Source organism: Nomascus leucogenys, chromosome 8 (assembly GCF_006542625.1).
Source record: "Nomascus leucogenys isolate Asia chromosome 8, Asia_NLE_v1, whole genome shotgun sequence".
Lineage (NCBI taxonomy): Eukaryota > Metazoa > Chordata > Mammalia > Primates > Hylobatidae > Nomascus > Nomascus leucogenys.
In genome coordinates this window covers 94,371,660-94,391,642 of record NC_044388.1, presented here as the reverse complement: position 1 = coordinate 94,391,642, position 19,983 = coordinate 94,371,660, and positions in this window count along the sequence as shown.

Sequence of the window (19,983 nt, the reverse complement as noted above, 5' to 3'; positions counted from 1 at the left end):
ATAAAACAGGATTGGAGAAGGATGAGAAAACCTTTCTTTTCTGAAACTTTATGGACTTCAGAAGATGCTTGTAAACTCAAACTTTACAAATTTATTAGTATGCACGTGCATACATATATATTTATTTAAAGGTATATTTATTTAAAGGCATTAGTAATATTAGATGATTTTAGTGGGCTAAGAAACCCTGGGTTAACTTTCATCAAGAAACATAAAGCACAAAAAAAAAGCCGTCTATTTGACATTACAGTTCATTCAACCAATACTTACTTGGGGACTTGCTAATCAAAGGTTTATACTGGATCGTGGAGAAAGTAAAAAGATAAAAAGGGAAAGCAGATCTTTCTTGAAAAGAATTCTCAATATTATGAGAAAAAACAATATTCTTAAGCAGTTGATGCAAAGCAAAGCATAAGCATGTGTTAGGAAGATCTGATGAATATCATAAGGACTAGATTTTTGATGGTGAGCAGAAGTGAGTAGACAATTTTGGTTCTCAAGAGTAGAGAGTTTTGTCCCCTGAGGAACATTTGGCATTGTTTGGAGAGATGGTTGGTTCATAACTGATGAGTGTGGAGGGATATTGACACTTAGGGAGTAGGGGGTAGTGATGATGGACCCATGGATGTTGCTAAACGTCTTATAATGCACAAGACAGTCCCCATAGCCAAGAGCTATCAGGCCCTGAACATCAATAGTGCCATGACTGAGAGGCACTGCCTCAATTTAGGATACAGAGAGGACATTTCTGGCAGAGGAAAAACCTTATATAGAGAGCTGACACTGTTGGAGAACCCCAAGCAAATCATTGAAACTGAAGTGTGGACCATAGGAGGTTAGGCCATAAAAGGAGGTGATCACTCACTTGTAGAGGGCTTCCAGTAGCCTCTTGAAGAGTTGGGGCTTCAGTTTTGGTTAGGGAAAAGAGAGTCATAGAAAGGGGTGTAGCTCTAAAATAATGTGCTTGACTGATGATTCAGAAAGAGCTCTTCGTGAGATATATTGGAAAGGCAGAGAATGGAATTGGGAGACAAGATCTCAGGACATAGTAACATGAGGCTGTGTACTGAGGCAGTGGAGGTCGGAGTCCAGAGTGACTAGAGCTAGTGGAAGATGCTCTGCAAGGATTAGAGTGTGGAATATGTGGGCTGTACCTTAGAGAGAGGGTTCAAGTAGAATACCAGAGTTTTCAGAGTCATATCTGGGGACAAGGGAAGGAGTAAATCAACCTTCAATAACTGCCTCCACTATGGCTGGTATTATATAATTAAGCCTTTGCAACAGCCCTCTAAACTAGCTAATATAACCCTTTGCTTTTTATTATTATTATTTTAGAGACAGTGTCTCCCTCTGTCACCCAGGCTGGAGTGCAGTGGCACAATCATAGCTCACCATAATGCAAAATCTTGGGTTCAAGCATTCTTCCTCCCTCAGCCTCCCAAGTAGATAGGACTACAGGCATGGACAACCCTCTCTGGCTACATTTTTAGAAATTTTTTGTAGAGATGGGATCTCACTATGTTCCTGAGCCTGGTCTCAAACTCCCGGCCATAAGTAATCCTCCTTCTTTGGCCTCTGAATGCATTGGGTTTATAGGTGTAAGCCACTGTACCTGGCCTGTTTCTGTATTTTAACAGGTGTTGCAACAGAATGACCAAACACCTGGGTTTGCCCAGGACTAAGAGATTCCCAAGACATGAGACTTTCAGTGTTAAAATGGGAGGCTGGGAACGTTGACTCATGCCTGTAATCCCAGCACTTTTGCAGGCCGAGGCAGGAAGATTGCTTGAGGTCAGGAATTCAAGACGAGCCTGGCAGCAGAGCAAGACTCCATTTCTACAGAAAATTAAAAAAAAAAAAAAAAAAAGCCAGGCATGGTGACATGCATCTGTGGTCCTAGCTATTCAGGAGGCTGAGACAGAAGGTTAAGGCTGCAGTGAGCCATGGTTATGCCACAGCACTCTAGCGTGGGAGACAAAGCAAGACCCTGTCTCAGAAAATAAATAAATAAATAAATAAATAAATAAACAAACAAACAAACAAACAAACAAAAAATAGCAGGGGAAGAAGGGAAGTCCCAGGCAAATGGGAAGGATTTGGTCACCTTAGCCCCCAAGCTCCAAGCTTTTGAGTGCTTAGGTAGCCAAATTCATGTGACTTGAAGGGAGCAGAGCTAGGATTCATCTTCTCTCACTACAAAGCCCACCCTTCTTTCCCACACCATGCTGACTCTCCAGGAAAAGAACACAGCTCTTCACAGAAAGGCAGTGCAGAGGAGAAACATGTCAGATTCAGATCGGGGACAAAATGGGGGTGAAATGTTCTATTTTGGAAAATTGACATTTGAGTTTTTAAAAATAGAGGCTTTCATTATGAACTTTTCGTTTTAGTCTTTTTCTCTCATCCTCAGTGTTCACCAGGCCCTCCTTCCTCATTTTGTTTAAAGGCTCGATGCAGAGTGGTTATTTTTGTGACTGGATAATTACTCATATTTTAAGCTTAGGATCCAGACTCTGAGTAAAGGTGTGATATGCATCTAATGAATAAATATCTGCCTGGAAAATGTGATTCACTTGTGTCAGGATGCCTTCCTCATTTTTTTCCAAGAAGCACTGACAGGTCAAGTGCTGATCAGGTTCGTGCTGCAATTGCTGTGAGGATATAGGGTGAGGCTGAGACCCTCAGATGAGGCACTGTGAGAGGGATTCAGTGAAGAGTTGACCATTAGAATCCCATCACTTTCCTTGTCTTGAAACCCTACTCATTTTTTTATTAAGTCAGAGAAATTGAGGTGCCTGACCAGTAGTATCAGCCCCCACTGGGAACTCCCAAAAAATTCAAATTCATGCCCTCACCCCAGGCTTACTGAATTAAAACCTTTGTGGTGGGTCCCAGGAATTTGTGATTCTCACCATTGCTAAAGAGTTTAAGCTCTGTAAGCCAAGATACAAATTTGAGGATATTGTGTAGATGCTTTTATCTTATATGGTCGCTGTCACAATTACTCAGTCATTTCAGCACAAAAGCAGCCATAAGCAATGCATAAATGAATGATAGTGGTTTGGGTGAAATACAACTTTATTAACAGACATTGAAATTTGAATTTCATATAATTTTCCCTGGTCATGAAGTAGTATTCTTGTTTTTAATTCATTTATGTCAAGTGCAAGAATGCCCAAACTGTTGTTAGGTATAATGGCACACAAAGATGGAGAAGGCAGGATTTGGCCTGGGTTATAGGTTCAGGAATCCTATTTTAGAAAATCAAGATTGAGGATGTAAGATAAGGGTTTTTTTTTTTTAAGAAATATGTTGTCTGGGAGTGGTGGCTTATATCTGCAATCCCAGCACTTTGGGGGGCTGAGCTGGGAGGATTCTTTGAGGCCAGGAGTTCAGGATCAGCCTGGGTAACATATCAAGACCCAAGCTCTACCATAAAAAGAAAGAAAGAAATGTAGAAATATTTATGAGTAAATAATATAATGTCAAGAATGGAATTTGCTTCAAAATTTGCTTCAAAATAGGATGAACAGTGGGGGTTATAGACAATAAAATTTGATAATTTTATCCAAAAATTATGGCTTGATAATTATGAAAAGCACATGATAGGGACACAGGGTTAGGATTTTATTTTCAATGCTTTTAACATTTACAATTGTTCATAGTGAAAATTTTTTTTCTAAGTAATGATAATTTAAGCAGATGAAGATGTACTGATGTGGAACTATATGCATGCTATACTATTTATCAAAATAAAAGCAGGCTACAGGATAATATGGAGAAGATTATTTATTTATATATCTCCCAAGTGGTTCTGCATCATATAGACTCTTGCCTTTTTAGCCTATGACTCACAACTCTCCAATTGTCTGTCTAAAACACAACTTAGGGCCTGCATTACCCATGGTTAGAAAACTCTATACAGCTTTCCCTTCATAACAGGGTGAAATGCAAATTTCATAATACTGCATTCAACTTCCTTCACAATATGACCATAATGTATTTTTCAAGGCATTTTTTATTCCATCCTCTTTTCCAACACACTATATACTTTAGGTGAAACAATTTAAGTGCATAGAATTTAAAGTCATGAAGTCATGCTGTAGCCAAATTCTGATACTGATACTGGCCATGTGACATTGGAAAAGTTTCTCCGCCTCCCAGAGCTTTAGGAAACTCATGTACAAAATGGAAAAAATAACAATGCCTGTCTTCTATGGTTGTTGCGGAAATTAAGTGATACACTATATGAAAAGTGCTTAATATTGAATTCGACACTAAATAATAATTTAATAAGTCTAGCTATCACTGTTAATAATTATAATTTTTTAGCTATTGATTCACTCACTAATTCAAGAAATATTTATTGAGCTCTCTTTAAATGCCAAGCACCATCCTAGGCTCATACCAGAGTATTCACCACTCCAGAAATATGTAATGCGTCTTTAGAGTGTCGTGCTTTGGCTTGGGCCATCTTAGTTTTGTGGATTTTCCTTTCGACTTCTCTGGTAAATTCATACATATTTATCCTCAAGACTGAGTTGATGCTTTTCTTTCACCTCCATTGCTGCACCCAGAATGACTCATAGCTCTTTTCTCCATATGATTTGAACACTCTGCTCAATCTGTGACTTCAGTAATTATCAATCCAAATATGTACACTGCAGTCAAGGATTGAGTCCTTGCCTGCAGGGTATATATCAGTCTTCGCACAGATTGTGAGATCCCTTAAGGAAGGATCCCTTTTAAATTTACTTTTGTATCTTCAGAGCCTTGAATCTGATCTGGTTAGGAAGGACGCTCAAGCATTTTTATTTATTTACTTTAATAATGAGACAAGTTAATCAGTATTGGCATATTGAGCTTGCTTGCCTTGGACTGAGGGTCAGAGAGCGCTAGTTATAGCTGAGCTGAAAAGGTAGCTGCCTTCTTGAGTTAGGGGATATACAGTTCTCCCATCCTCAATCTAAGCACAGATGCATGAAATCCCTTGAAAAAAGGCCTCTAATTCATAGTGGGAAATGAGGTCACAAGTAAATGACTGTCATGGTCATCAAATGTTAAAGCAAAGGAAGCTGAGACATTCTGAAAACAAATCTTCTCATTTTTCAGATTGTCAAAAAGAGTGTCGAAGAAGTACACAATCTTTCCTGCCCTTCAGCTCATTCATTCATTCAATAAATATGCACTTTGTGTAATTCTATGCCTGACAGTCTACCAGAAGCTGGAGCTAGCACTGTTCTTTCTATGGCATCATGTGATTTCTATGTCTCTATGGCTATGAATAGCCTTTTTTTTTTTTTTTTTTCCTTCGGATACCTCTAGATATGAAGGAGACACACAGCTGGTTGTCTAAATGGGAGCAGCATTGCCAATAGGACACGAGGAGGAAGGGATAGAGAAAAAACAGTGTCCAAGAAACCACACTTGGCTGAAGCCACATTTTTTTTTTCTGTGGTCAAACATGTAAATTATTTCCTGGCTGGCTTTAGGATTCTTGTAATCTATCCCCAGTTTTTTCTCTAATAGTGATTTAGAGAAATTATCTTAATGACCTTCTTTCTGCGTTTTCATTTTTATAGTGAGTGGATTAGACCTGTCAATCGTTCATAACTTTGTTAGGTCACAAGAACAATTTGAGGTCTAATGAAAGCTCTGCACTTTCCCCTGAGGAAGGAAAATTGCACAAACACATGCAAACACATAAATACACACTTTTGCGGCATTCATAGAATCACTGCTTTCTAACCTAAGGTCTCAAGATTTCTACATTAAGAACTCCTAGACTCAGAAATCTCCATGACACCTCTAATTGTATGATTCCACCATGTCAGCTTTGCTCAAAACACCCTTTCCTGCTAGATCTTTCAGACCTAGGGTGTGATTGAGAACTTTTACTCCAACTTGCTGCTCTGTCTTCCCTCAGCTTAAGACTACAACAAAAGGTGCCTGGCAAGCAGATGCACATCAGCCATGATAGTCTGTGGGTGGTGCAGAAAGGAGAAAGAAATGGGAATTCCAGTCATAGTGCAATGTATGTCTCCTGCCTGTCTTGCTGGGTTTCACTTATTGAATTAGGACAAATTGGAACTTTCATAAACTGTGATATAAATCATTATCTCACGTTAGCAGATGCAGTCGCACCAGGGTAGAACACTGTTAATAACTCTGCTGGATTAGGACTGATTGGAACAATTTGAAACTTGTTTCTCTCAGCTTGATCGGCCTCATTGTAACCACGGCAATTATCCCATTTTACTTTCACTGGCTCAGCACAGACATGTTGCTGCTTTATATCCATCCCTCTTAATGAATCCAGCTCAGATTTTTGTTCATTTGTCAAAGTGCTGTCCTATGCAAACAATAAATAACTCCACCCCTTGGGGTACAAGGTGTACGTTTACAAGGCTGAGATCTCCAATGGGCTAGATAAGTACAATTCATATGTTGATCATTTCATTGACTTATTTATTCATTTCATCCTTTCTTATTTGAGCAGCTGCTTTGTGCCAAAAAATGAATGTGTTAGGCTGTGGGACATATCAAATTGGATTAAACCATAGAGTGTTGCATCTGTGTCATTGCTATCTCCCTGGTGAAGTGTACATTTTTGAAGGAAGGGAATATCCTTCAATAATATTAATGGCTACAATGTAGTGGCTCTCTACAATGGTCTATGAACTATGCTAAACCTAATCAATGTCACAGAGTCACAAGGGAGTCTATAGGAGGCAGCCCAGTCTTTGCACTGAACTGATTAGCAAAGACTTCATGAAGGCAGAGGCATATAAGCAGAACTTTAAAAAATAGAGCAAATTGAACTTGATAGGTGAAGGATGAAAAAGAAAATATATTTTACACACACGGAAGGGCATGATCCAAAGATATCCTTCATTACTTTATTGAAAATCCAGATGAAATATTAGATGGCACAGATAGGGTAAAAATTGCCATATAAACATCCATTTTAAAACTGCATAAACTTGGGCTGGTTGCCAATGAAATATAAATAAAAAATAAACGTGTATTCAACATTTAGCATATTTGTGACTTTCAGGTTACATGAGGTCCAAGGCCTTGACTTTTGTGAATGTTCAACATAATATATTTTGTTCATTGCTTTGGCGGATACAAAAGTAAATGAGATGCGATGTCTTAATGGGCTGCCTGTTGAATTGAGGAGCTAGAATAGGTTGAAATCGGTTTCATGTTGGTAATTGATATCAAAATGCAAGCAAATTTTAAAAAGGAGAAAAGTTAGTGGAGCGCCTTTCCCTTCTACTCCTCACTCCCAGATTTCCACATTTTACTTAGTTATCTCTTCTTCAAAGCTATTTCCAAAGAGACACAGAGAAGCTATTCCTATCCTATGCCCCTTCTAAATCAAGTATGTCTAATTTTGATTTAATATAATAGTGTCATTGAAAACACTTTTTTGGCAAGCTGTAATATCTTTTCATAGAAACATTTTATTTTAGGGATCATTTCATTCATATATATATGAACCGTTCTTTAAAAATATATATGAAAGAATATATATAACATATATATTCTTTTTTGAGGTACCCTCAGAAAAATTCACATATATATGAACATTCATATATGTGAATGTTCATTCATAAATATGTGAAAGAAACATTTCATATACTCATCTTCCAAAAAGAGAAATAAGATTTCCCTAAAAAGTTACAACCCTTGAATATTCCTACTAGATTCCATTCTTCTTTCTTGTTCTCAATGCCACTTTGAGTTAAGCACTTTTATGAATTTGGTTTCTATTACCCTTTGCATATACCTACAAAATCCATATAAATGTGTTATTACATTATTAAAAGCACACTTCTTTTGTCCACTCACATAAGTTTTTGAGATGTAGCCATGTTAATAGGTTTAGTCTTAGTCCATTCATTATTACTGTTGCATGCTATTCTATTCCATGTGGGTAAAGTTGGTTGTCTATGTAACATATTGCTTATTTGCCTCCACTACTAGGGCCAGAGCTCTATGATGCTCTTAAGGTAGGCTGTCCTTAGTTCCAGCCATAGTGTCCGCACACCTGGCACAGAATAGCAGTTCAATCACTGTGTGCTGAATGAGTTAACATGTCCACAAGAGAACAAGAAATTCATGCTATATGGGAATTCTGGGAAGAGAATATGGTAGTCGAGCTTCAACTTTCACAGTATTTCTTGTCTGTTGAGCTTTGGATATAGATAAAGAAAACCCACAAAAGTAGGAAAATAAGGCTACACATGGGCATACAATAGCCTAACAGTGACATGTGTAAAAAAATAAAAAAATAGAGCTGGGTAGAATTTATGGGGCTGGAAAGATGAAAGCTTGGGAATGGCATAAAGAGGAGGCCTGCAATTTTTTTACCAGTTTGCTTTGGTAACACCTGGTGGTTCTACTTATACCTACTGGCTATCAGAAAGAGAGAACAGATCCCACTATTGACATTTGTAAAATAGTGAGGAAAGTCTAAACATCACAGTATAATGGCAACTTCCAATTAAAAATTTATAAATTTAAAGTCTACACTTCAACTAATCTCCCAGTACTTGAACCTCTGCTTCTGATGAATTGCATCCCCTTCCACATTTGCCATATGTTCACTGGCAGAGTTTGTCCAGTGGAAACTAATACCTTCTAAAGCAACATTTCCTAGCACGTTTGACTTTTAGAAAATTTATTTTTAGTAACAGGTTAAGTAATATTAATGACAACAACAGCAAAGAAATGACTGCCTTTAACATACATCCCAAGTGACAGTCAGTAAGCTAAGTTTTCCATGAATTAGTATGTTTAATCCTGACAATATCTTTATGAAAATAATGGAGACAGACTTAATAAATATTAAATATAGGAATGCCAATGTTATTCCTATTTTATAAAGGAGGAAATATAAGTAACAGAAAAACCAGCATTTGCACACAGCCATACAGTTAGTAAAAGGGAGAGTTGTGATTCAAATCTTATCTCAGCCACCATGACATATGAGCCTCCCAAGGAAAGGATGCCTGCCTATAACTGTCTGCCAGTGATTGTACTTCCAGATAACAATCTGACCCCCATTTTTTAATCATGTCAACATTTGATATATTTGAAGATAGTTAACTTTGACCTTATAGGGTATCCTCTTCCTACTTATCCCAGCATTCTCTGTTTCTTCAGAGATTTCTCTTTAGACATAGCTTCCTTTATTCACATGATCTGTGTGTGGGATTTAGAAATGAAGTAGGTCAAAACTGAATTGAGTCAGGGTTAATTAGGAGCTGAAACACTCCAACAAGAGTGGTCTATTTGGCACCTCAGAGCCTAGTGACATATTTTAACTACTGCTGTTGTAGCATTCCTGCAAAGACCCCGTCTGTTCTAAGTTTCTGCCCCAAAGTAATTGCTGGTTGCCCCTGCCTGCTTGAGATGGGTTGTCTTCCTTTCTGAGACTTGTGCCATTAAAGTGAGTCACAGGAAATTGACATAGCAGTCGCTGACTCCTGAGGGGCACAGAGGATGTGATTAGGGGTCATTACGTCCAAGGTCATGGGCTAAAATCACATTCATATATGGGTTGCCATGGAAACAGAAGTGAAATGACCTGCCTCTTTGCCCCCACCTGGATCTCTCCCTGAGAAGCTGATTTAAGAGGAGGCTTTGGATGGTGCTCCAAAGAGAAAGGACCCATTAAGTGACCTTTTATTTGGCAGCAGAGGCCACCAAGTGAAGGCAGCAATACCATGAAGAGAGAAGGAGTGATTGATAGCAGTGGGAAACCTCATAGCATTATGGAGTAGAGTGCTGATTACCCCATAAATTGGAGTAAAATAGACAGCAATTCAACAAATGTCAATGTCCAATTTATTGAAATGGTGTTAATTTCTCACTGCCTAAATTCATTAGGAGAATCATATCCAGATCAGATTATATGTGCTTAAGCAGTATTGAAGAAGAGATTTTACATTTAGCAAGTAAAAATGAGAAACTATACATTAGTTACATTTACTCTTTCATCCAGCGAACTTTGAATGCCTTTTGGTAGTACCAAAAGAGCAAGAGTTTTGCAGCCAGAGACACCCTGGGTGAAATCCAGCTTCAATAATTACCAATTTTCTGACCAAGTATTTTAACTTCTGGGGAGCTCAGTTTCTTTATCTGTAAAATGGGAATAACTACATGAGCAATTATTAAAATGGATGCAATAAAAAATAAAAGATGTTTGTAAGTAAACATTTACAAAGAGTTTTGTTTTTTATGGTAAGTGGGTGTCTAAGTTATCTCCTATAATCCTGTCCAGTCTGCATCAATTACTAGCTGTGGGACCTTGGGCAAGTCACCTAGCCTTTTCTAATGTTATCTCATTTACTAGATGGGGACAATCTACCTGAAGGTGATTGCAGTGCTTATGTGACAAATAACATATGAAGAGACTATCACAGTGCATTGAACATGGTAGCCACTCAATAAGTGAAAATAATTGTTCTCATTTAAATTTTATAGATGGAGAAACTGAGACACAGATAAGTTAAACAAGCTATCATGGTCAACAGTAATTGACAGAACTTTATTTTGGCTGTGGGATTAAACAAACAAAGACCATAAATAAGTAATTATATAGCATATTAGAAAGTGCAAAGTGCTTTGGAAAAGAGGAAACTATGGTGAGCACTGCAACAGGGAATTGGGAGTGTTGTATGGGTGGAGAGAAGTAATTCATTTTAAATTGGCTCCTCAGGGTAGGCTTCGCTGAGGTGACATTTGGGCAAAATCTTGAAGGTGAAGGAGTGGGTGATGTGCATATCTGGTATAAGGCAATGCAAGACAGAGGGGAAAACCTTAGGCCTTACAGTTGTGGCCGTTTGGCCAGAAAAGAATTAGAAGGAGGTAGAGAAGCTGAAGAAAGCGGAGAGGTAATGATCTTACCCATTTATTAACAGAGGAGTACCTGATAGTCAGAACTTACATGACTTGTCAGCTACTATAGAGACACTTGGCTTTTAGTGAGTGAAATGGGGTGCCATGGCAGGATTTTAAACAGCAGAATTACATTATCTCACTTACATTTAAAAAGGAAGTTCCTTTCAAGTGTAAAAGCAGGATACAGATATTGGGAAGCATGCACAAACTGAAGGAACCGAGGACCCCCCTCCCAATCTCTTATTTGAAAAAGCTCCTGTATGATTTCATTTGACTGCAGGTGGATCTAACATTATCTCAAAATAAAAAATTATGAACATTGGAAAACACAATAAACCAAAAATTGACACCCCCCCCCCGACCCTTTCTAGGAGAGAACCTCACAATTTGCAGAAACTGCAGGGGTGCAATCACAATTTAACACGAGACAAAGGAAAAGACAAAGTCCAGAACTGTGCCCCCAAGACTGTAGCCGCTAACCACATGTGACTACTGAACACCTGAAATAGTGGAATTGAAAAGTGCTCTAAGTGTAAAATACACACCAGAGATTAAAGACTTGCTAAGAAAAAGATCCTAAAACATCTCAGTGATTTTGTATTCATTACACAATGAATTGAGAATATTTTGAATAGATGGGGTTAAATAAAATATATATTTTGAAAAACAAAAAGCTTCCAGAAGATGAAATCAGGTAAACAAAAATATAAATGATGACAAAGTAATTGGATATAAGCCATAGGAAGAGGGTCAGGGGTGATGACAGATTTCAATTAAATATACAATTAAGTTGAAACAACAGTGAAAATGTGGTTTCAGACCAGAATACGTAAATGTTTTAAACCTTCCTAATAATAGCATATGAGAGAAGGGGACTGGAGAGACAGAGAGGGAATAAGAGAGAGAGGGTATGAGAGCACTAGTTTCTTCACAGCAGGAGTCAACAGATAGGTCTAAAATGGAAACATATTTTTTTAAAAAAAGAGTGTAACTTAAAATTTCTTGTTACCTCTTTTTCTTAATTCTAGAGATATTTCAGACACTAGTCTCTCCTTCTGGTGGAAAATACTTAATTTGGCATTCATCAGTTCTTTCATGTTTACTTCAATATATTTTACTTATTGCTAAATCAAGTAAAACTAAATTTAAACCTTTTTTTATTATTATACGTTAAGTTCTAGGGTACATGTGCACAACGTGCAGGTTTGTTACACATGTTTACATGTGCCATGTTGGTGTGCTGCACCCGTTAACTCGTCATTTACATTAGGTATATCTCCTAATGCTATCCCTCCCTGCTTCCCCCACCCCATGACAGGCCCCGGTGTGTGATGTTCCCCACCCTGTGTCCAAGTGTTCTCATTGTTCAATTTCCACCTATGAGTGAGAACATGAGGTGTTTGGTTAAACCATCTATTTTAAATTAGCCCTGTAGGACATTATAATAAGTGAAATAAGCCAGGCACAGAAAGACAAATATCACATGATTCCACTTTTATGTGGAATCTAGAAAAGTCAAACTCATAGAAGCAGAGAGAATGGTGGTTACCAGAGGTTGGGGGCTGAGGCGATATGGTCAAAAGATATAAAATTTCAGTTAGACAGGAGGAATGTGTTCAGGGGATCTGTGGTATATTATGATGACTAGGGTTAGTGATGATATATTGTGTACCTGAGGATTTCTGGAATAGTGAATTGGGGATGATATGATAGTTATGTTGGGCGATGCATGTGTTAAATAGTTTAATTTGGCCATTTCATGGTGTATGCATGTATCAAGACATCATGTTGCATACCATAAATATGTATCATGTAAAAAATAATCATAGGCCTAGCGCTGGTAACTCATGCCTGTAATCGCACCATTTTAGGAGGCCGAGGTGGGCAGATCACGAGGTCAGGAGATCGAGACCATCCTGGCTAACACGGTGAAACCCTGTCTCTACTAAAAATACAAAAAATTAGCTGGGCATGGTGGCAAGCGCCTGTAGTCCCAGCTACTTGGGAGGCTGAGGCAGGAGAATGGCGTGAACCCAGGAGGCGGAGCTTGCTGTGAGCCGAGATCGTGCCACTGCACTCCAGCCTGGGCGACAGAGCGAGACTCCATCTTAAAACAATAAAAATTAAAAAATAAATAAATAATAATAATAATAAATAAAATAGCCCTTATAATAGCATTACATTTGTATCTGTCTCTCAACTCATCTATCATGTTTCTATATATTCTTTAGACAGGGATATATATATATATGTTCCTTAGAGAGATGTCAGAGTGACAGCCACCAAATATTCATGACAGTTGTTTTTGGGTAGTGGATTGTGAGTACTTTTCTACTTTTTACTTTATAAATTCCCAGATTGCTTGTTTTTGAGGGTAAGGATTATTTTATCACTTAAAACATTAATCACTTTTTAAAATGATAATTCTAGCTACCATGTTGAAAATGGACTCTAGCGGGGAAGGACTGATGCAGAGAAACCAGGTAGGAGGCGACTGCAGAGGAAATAGACACTACAAGACACACCTACATACATGTGTGATTGGTGTCCTTAGTGGGGTATGAACACTATTCAAATGGCACATCTATTAAAAATGGCAGAAAATTTAGAAGTAGAAAGTGTGGAGTATACTTTTAAAATCCAAAATATTTTTAAAATAATTCAGTGTCTGGGTTGGAAGATAAATGAGGAAATCTCTAGAAAGTTGAACATAAAGACAAAAATACAGAAAACAGAAAAGAAAAGAGAATGATATCAGACACATCTAGGAGGTCCAATATAAATAATAATTATGGAAAGACAATATAAAAATATAGAGGAGAGAAATTTTAACATATACATGTATAGCTACACACAAACAGACACTATATACATACTATACACTATATATACATACAGTGTATATATACATATGTAAACTCTATATACACGTGTGTGTATTTGTACATAAGTGTGTGGATACATGTATTTAAGAAATGAAGAACATTAGCTCTTAGATTGAGGAATCCCATGTTCTCATCCCCCCAAATTAAAAAATGCCCACATTAAGGCACTTCTGAAATTTCAGCATGCGGAGAAAAAGGAACATCTGTAAAATCTTCCAGAAAGAAAAGCAGCATTCCTCTGCTCAATCTATTTCCATCACCATAGACAATGATCAAATATCTAGGTGACATCACCAGCACAGAAATTAGAAGACTCTGGATGAATTCCATCAAAATTTTGAGGGAAAATTATTTCCAGCAAAAAATAAATAACAGATAATTCATCATTATGTATTAGGGTATAATAAGGACGTGTTTAAACAAATAGTATCTCAAAAATGTATCTCTGAAAGTATGTGAGAAAATATTGGAAGACATGCTCCAACAATACAAAGGTATAAACCAGGAAAGAGAAGACTCAGAAGAGTCTTCTGAAAGAAACAGAAGATCCAACTCAGAAGAACAAACAAAGCAACTTTAAAATTATGGTGAAAATATTCCCATGAAAGAGCTGTAAATTCCTGCTAGGGAGTGACTGAATCCACAGTTGGGCAGGATGAAGGACTCTGGGGTGTGGAGGTGAAGGAGGATGTTTCTCAGCACATACATACATACTGTGATGATTGACTAAAATAAGAGAAGTTCTATGGTTGGTATTGTTGGAAAATTGCAGAATGAAATAATGTTTGAAAATAAGGCAAATGAAAATAATGAAGCAATGATCAACTCCAGGAGGAAAAAAAGTCAAAGTGAGTAAATGCAAACATAGTGCTATGGTTTGAATGTTGTGTTCCCTCAAATCCATGTTGAAACTTAATCCTCAATGCAACAGTATTAAGAGGCAAGCCTATAGGAGAGGATTAAGCCATGAGGGCTCAGCCTCATGTGGATTAGTGCCTTATAAAATGGCTGGAGGGATCAGTTAGGGCTTTTTTTTCTTTCCTTTCCTTCTGCTGTGTGAGGACATAGTGTTTCTTCCCTCTGGAGGATGCATTGTAAAAGGCGCCATCTTGAAAACAGAGACCAGCAGCAGCAGATACCTAACCTACCAGTGCCTAAGTCTTGAACTTCCCAGTCTCCAGAACCAAGGGAAATACATTTATGTTGTTTATCTGTTACCCAGTCTCAGGTATTTTGTTTTAGCATCACAAATGGGCAAAGACACATAGTAAACTACATGACTCAGTTATGAATACTATTTATATAGTAAAATAATATAAAATATCTCTGTCTCATAGCACAGCTATATGTAATAATGAATATAAGGGAAATATATATATGTATTTTGCAGGGAGAGTAGGGAGGAAGATTTGGGAAGCGGTGTAGGAGAGTTAAAGTCTCAACTTCCTTTAAAAAATTTAGTAGCTTCTACTAAAAAAATGAAAAATTAATGACATGAATTATGAGCCTATTATTTTGAAATTAATGTAAATAACAAAAGAAAGTTGAAATACATATTTATGTGCATGTGTATGCATGTATATGTATATATGTGTATGTATGCATATGCATGTGAATATGTGTATGTATGTTAAGAAAGTGGTGTGTTTGGGGCTGTTTTGGGGAGTAAGCACAGTGAGACATGCAAGACAAATCTTGATTTTTTAAAAAATGCAGATGGACCCAGGCAACAGCCACCAGGAGGTAAATGCCCTTGGTCTGGGTTGGGGAGTGATCAAGTGAAAGAAGAGAACAAGAAGTACTACTAAGTTAATGTAGTCAGGACTTGGGAGCAGATAAGAAGGTGAAGAAATGGAAAGAATCACCTTACTATCTTCCCTTCACTCTGTCACCCTGCTTCTGTGTCTTTGCTTACTGTGTACCTCCAATCTGTAATGCTCATGCTCATGCTCCGTAAATCTACCCCTTCTGCGGTGCTAGTATCAGACTGCCCCATGAAGCATTTTCCAATTCATTAAGGCCCCAAATGTTTCTTTCTCTGAACTTCTATAATTCACTTCCAGGGACATTCCTACTTCCATTTTATGGGTTTTGTCTTCTCAGATAGAATATGCTTTTATCAAATCAATCCTCTTACTGCACTTTATTTTTCTATATAGCTGTTGTTATTACCTGACAATATATCCAAGGCCAGAATAATGATTTTCACTCCAAAGTACCTTTGGATTAGGTGGAGCATTTAAATGCATGTAAAATATGTGTAAAACTACAAACTAAAGAAATTACAATAGGGTACTCAGGTAGAGGAGAGTAGGATAAGAGTGGTAAAAATAGCACTCACTATTCACTAATACTGTTCACTAAGTTTATATTTCTTATATACTTTAAAATAGACATATTTTATTGTCATACTTTTAAAATGGGGAAAAGGTAACTTTGTCATGGAAAAAATGAAATATGCCATTAATGAAACTAAATGCATTTGAAGGAAATGAGAAATATTACGTTCAGTCAGGAAGACTAGAGGAAGTTTTAGGGAAGCTGTGGCTTTTGAAATGGTTCCTGATACGTGGAGTGAGTACATAAGAAGGAGAGGTTAAAGGGACTACTTAGGAAGCAGAGTAACAAAGGCTGAAAAAATAGATATGGAGCATTTAGAAGGAGTTTGAGATGAATTGAGACCTGATGGCTACAGGAGATACAGGTGGTCTGCTAGTTAGTAGAGAAACCTTCTTTAGCAGAGGTTGTAGTGTCTTATTTCTTGACTGTCTCTGAAGTGACTTTTCACCCTTTATACGAGGACTCATGCAGTCTTGGAAGTTGGTAGATACAGATTCTTTCCTTTGTTTAAGTGACAGTTTACAACAGAATCATGAAGATATCTATCATCTCTCTATGCCTGTTATCCACCCCACCTCTATCCTCCAAAATGACAAAAATAGCTTGCTCTGCTTTTTTGGCATTAATGCTGTGAAATAAAGAAATAAGAACCATTCACCAGACAGATAAAAGCCCATTTTCAGAAAAATTAAAGATTTTATGAAATCATTATGGGAGGATATGTCAAAATGCGTAATTCTCTTCTTAGTCTGAAATGAGTATTTGTTGTAGATAATGATGACCCGGCTGTTATATCTGCCACCTTGTGTTGCTAGGGGAGAAATAAGCAACAATCTTCTATATTATTATACTATTGTTTCAAAGCCCCTTCACCTTTCTTACACCATCGCTCTGAGATAAATAGAGCAGGGGTTGTGGCTCTCAAAATACAGATTATTCAGCCAAGACAGAGAGATTGAATGGATTGCCTAAGGTCAATGTAGTTGTAGTTGAACCTGGGCCCACATAGTGCTTAAGAATAAGATTTTGGAGAGAAATGGCTTAAGGCTAACCCTGCCTTTGCCAAGTAGTTGTGTGAATGCGGTAGGTAATTTAACCTCCCTAAGCCTCCGTTTTCTTATCTTCAAATGTGAGGTTAATAAACCTAGCTTTTCATGGTGAAGACTGAATGACTTTTGACATTACGATTGTAACTATACATTTATTAAGGACACACTTTAGAGCAGTGTGTTAAACACTTTATTATCTGATTTAATTCTTATAACACTTTGTAGTGTGAAAACAGTGAGCTATAGGATGATTACACGAAAATGGGTTTGAGCTCTGGTTCTACTGCCTCTCGCTGTGTAAATTTAGGTAATTGCTTCATCTCTCTAAGCCTCAAATTCTTCACTTTCTAAATAAAAGAATCATACAATTCATCTTGGTTTTATGTGACCTACATTAGAAAATGAATGTAAAGCACTCAACTTATAGTATTACTCAAAATCTACTTACTGTAGCTTTATGACAACGATGACAATTCGGCCTATAACCTAAGGACCACTTGAGCAGAGGAGATAAAAATAACAACAGTACTACTACTAATAATTTCAACAAAAAGTCAGTGCTATCTTAAGACTTCCTATAGAAAAACAAATCTATGGTTTTAGAGTCAGAGTTATTTTTGGAGAACATTTGAGGGTATATCTTGAGAATATACACAAATGGGACTTCTGGGGTGATGTAATGATTTTATGTATGTATAAGATGCTTTGCTAACATAAGTGAGTTTATATATCAAAATTTCTCAAGCTGTACACTTATAATTTGTATGTATATTATATTTAAATAAAATGTATTTTACTTACCATAAGTCCTATCTATTGAGGTCCACATCTAGGCTCTCTATACAATTCCTCTGATCTATTCCATAAATTAAGTCAGCCAATATTCCTTGGGCACTTTTCTATGTACTTAAAATATATCAGCAAACAAAACATAATGTTTGCCCTCATTAAGCTCTCATTCCTTCTCTATTCCTACACAACCTATCCATTTGATTACATTGGTTTTATAGTATGTACTAAGATCCGTTGAAACAGTTCCCCTTCCGTGCTGTTCTTTTACACAAATTTTTGGACTCCTCTTTGCCATCTTTTCTTTGTTTTAAACTTTAAAATTACGTAATTTTATTCCATAATTTCTATTGGGTTTCTAAGGTGAATTGCGTAATTTTAAAAATACAAATTAATATATTAGTTAAAATAGTACTCAAACATAAATTTTAATTCTATTAATACAGTATACTTTACATTTTTTATGTGTATACTGTGACTTTATTGTTAAAATTACATTTAATTATATATGATTTTTGTTCTTGATGTTAATAGAAATGCTCTCTTTTCAAAATGGTGTTTATTGCTAGTATAGAGAGGGGATATTGACCCTTGAGTATTTATCCTATATCCAATCGCCTTACCCAATTTTCTTATGATAATATGTTTGTTTTCCCCACTATAATCTCTTATTGTTAACAAGTTATCTTGACTTATTTTTTATATTGAATCTGCTAGAGCATTTAAAAAAATACTAATCATGACAATACTGTTTATTTTTGCCTAGTACACTACTTAAAGGGTTTTGTATTTTACCATTTAGAGTCATGTATGCTGTAAGGTTTTGAATACAGACTTTATAAAATCTAAGTTGTTTTATTTTATACTAATTTTATTTAGTAAGCTCCCTGATTTCTATCAAATGCTTTTTCAGCATATATTAATGCAAACCTATGATCTTTCCCTTTTATTTGTTGGCACAACAGATTAACCAGTAGTTTGAATCACCCATGAATATTTAAGGATAAATCTGTTATTCTCTTTTTGGCTTCATACCTTCATTCTGTTTGTTAATATCTTATTTGGAGCTTATATATATATTTATGTGCATATAAATAGATATTAAATATATAATTTGGAGTTTATACATATAGCAACTCTATAACATTCTTATTAGCATTAGTCTATGCTTTGATTTTAAAGCCCTAGTGTCTTCATAAAATAAATTGAGTTGATGTTTTATTCTAGGGAGCATCATGTTGAAATTATTTATAAGTTAGATAGACTCAGTCTGTGAACTTATATGTTTCTGGTGACTATTTTAATGATAGCTACTTAATCATACTTCCTGTCTTTTATTGGACTTGATTTATTCACATTTTCTATTCCTTTGTGATCAATCTTAATCATTTACAGATCCCTAGGAAATCATCCTTTTCCTCTAGGTTTTCAAAATTTTACTCTAAATTATCCTTTGATCAAATTTTTATTTGTGGTTATACCTCCTTAATATTCCTTAATTTTTAATATATTTTATTCTTCTGTTTTATTTTTAATTAAGCTAAAATGTTTTATGTATTTTACTTGCTTTTACAATGAACTGGTCTGCATGCCGTTTATATATATATATATATTTATATTTTCCTTTTTTAATTATACTTTAGGTTTTAGGATACATGTGCACAATGTGCAGGTTTGTTACATATGTATCCATGTGCCATGTTGATTTCCTGCACCCATTAACTTGTCATTTAGCATTAGGTATATCTCCTAATGTTGTCCCTCCCCCCTCCCCCAAACCCACAACAGTCCCCGGAGTGTGATGTTCCCCTTCCTGTGTCCATGAGTTACCATTGTTCAATTCCCACCTATGAGTGAGAACATGCAGTGTTTGGTTTTTTGTCCTTGCGATAGTTTACTGAGAATGATGTTTTCCAGTTTCATCCATGTCCCTACAAAGGACATGAACTCATCATTTTTTATGGCTGCATAGTATTCCATGGTGTATATGTGCCACATTTTCTTAA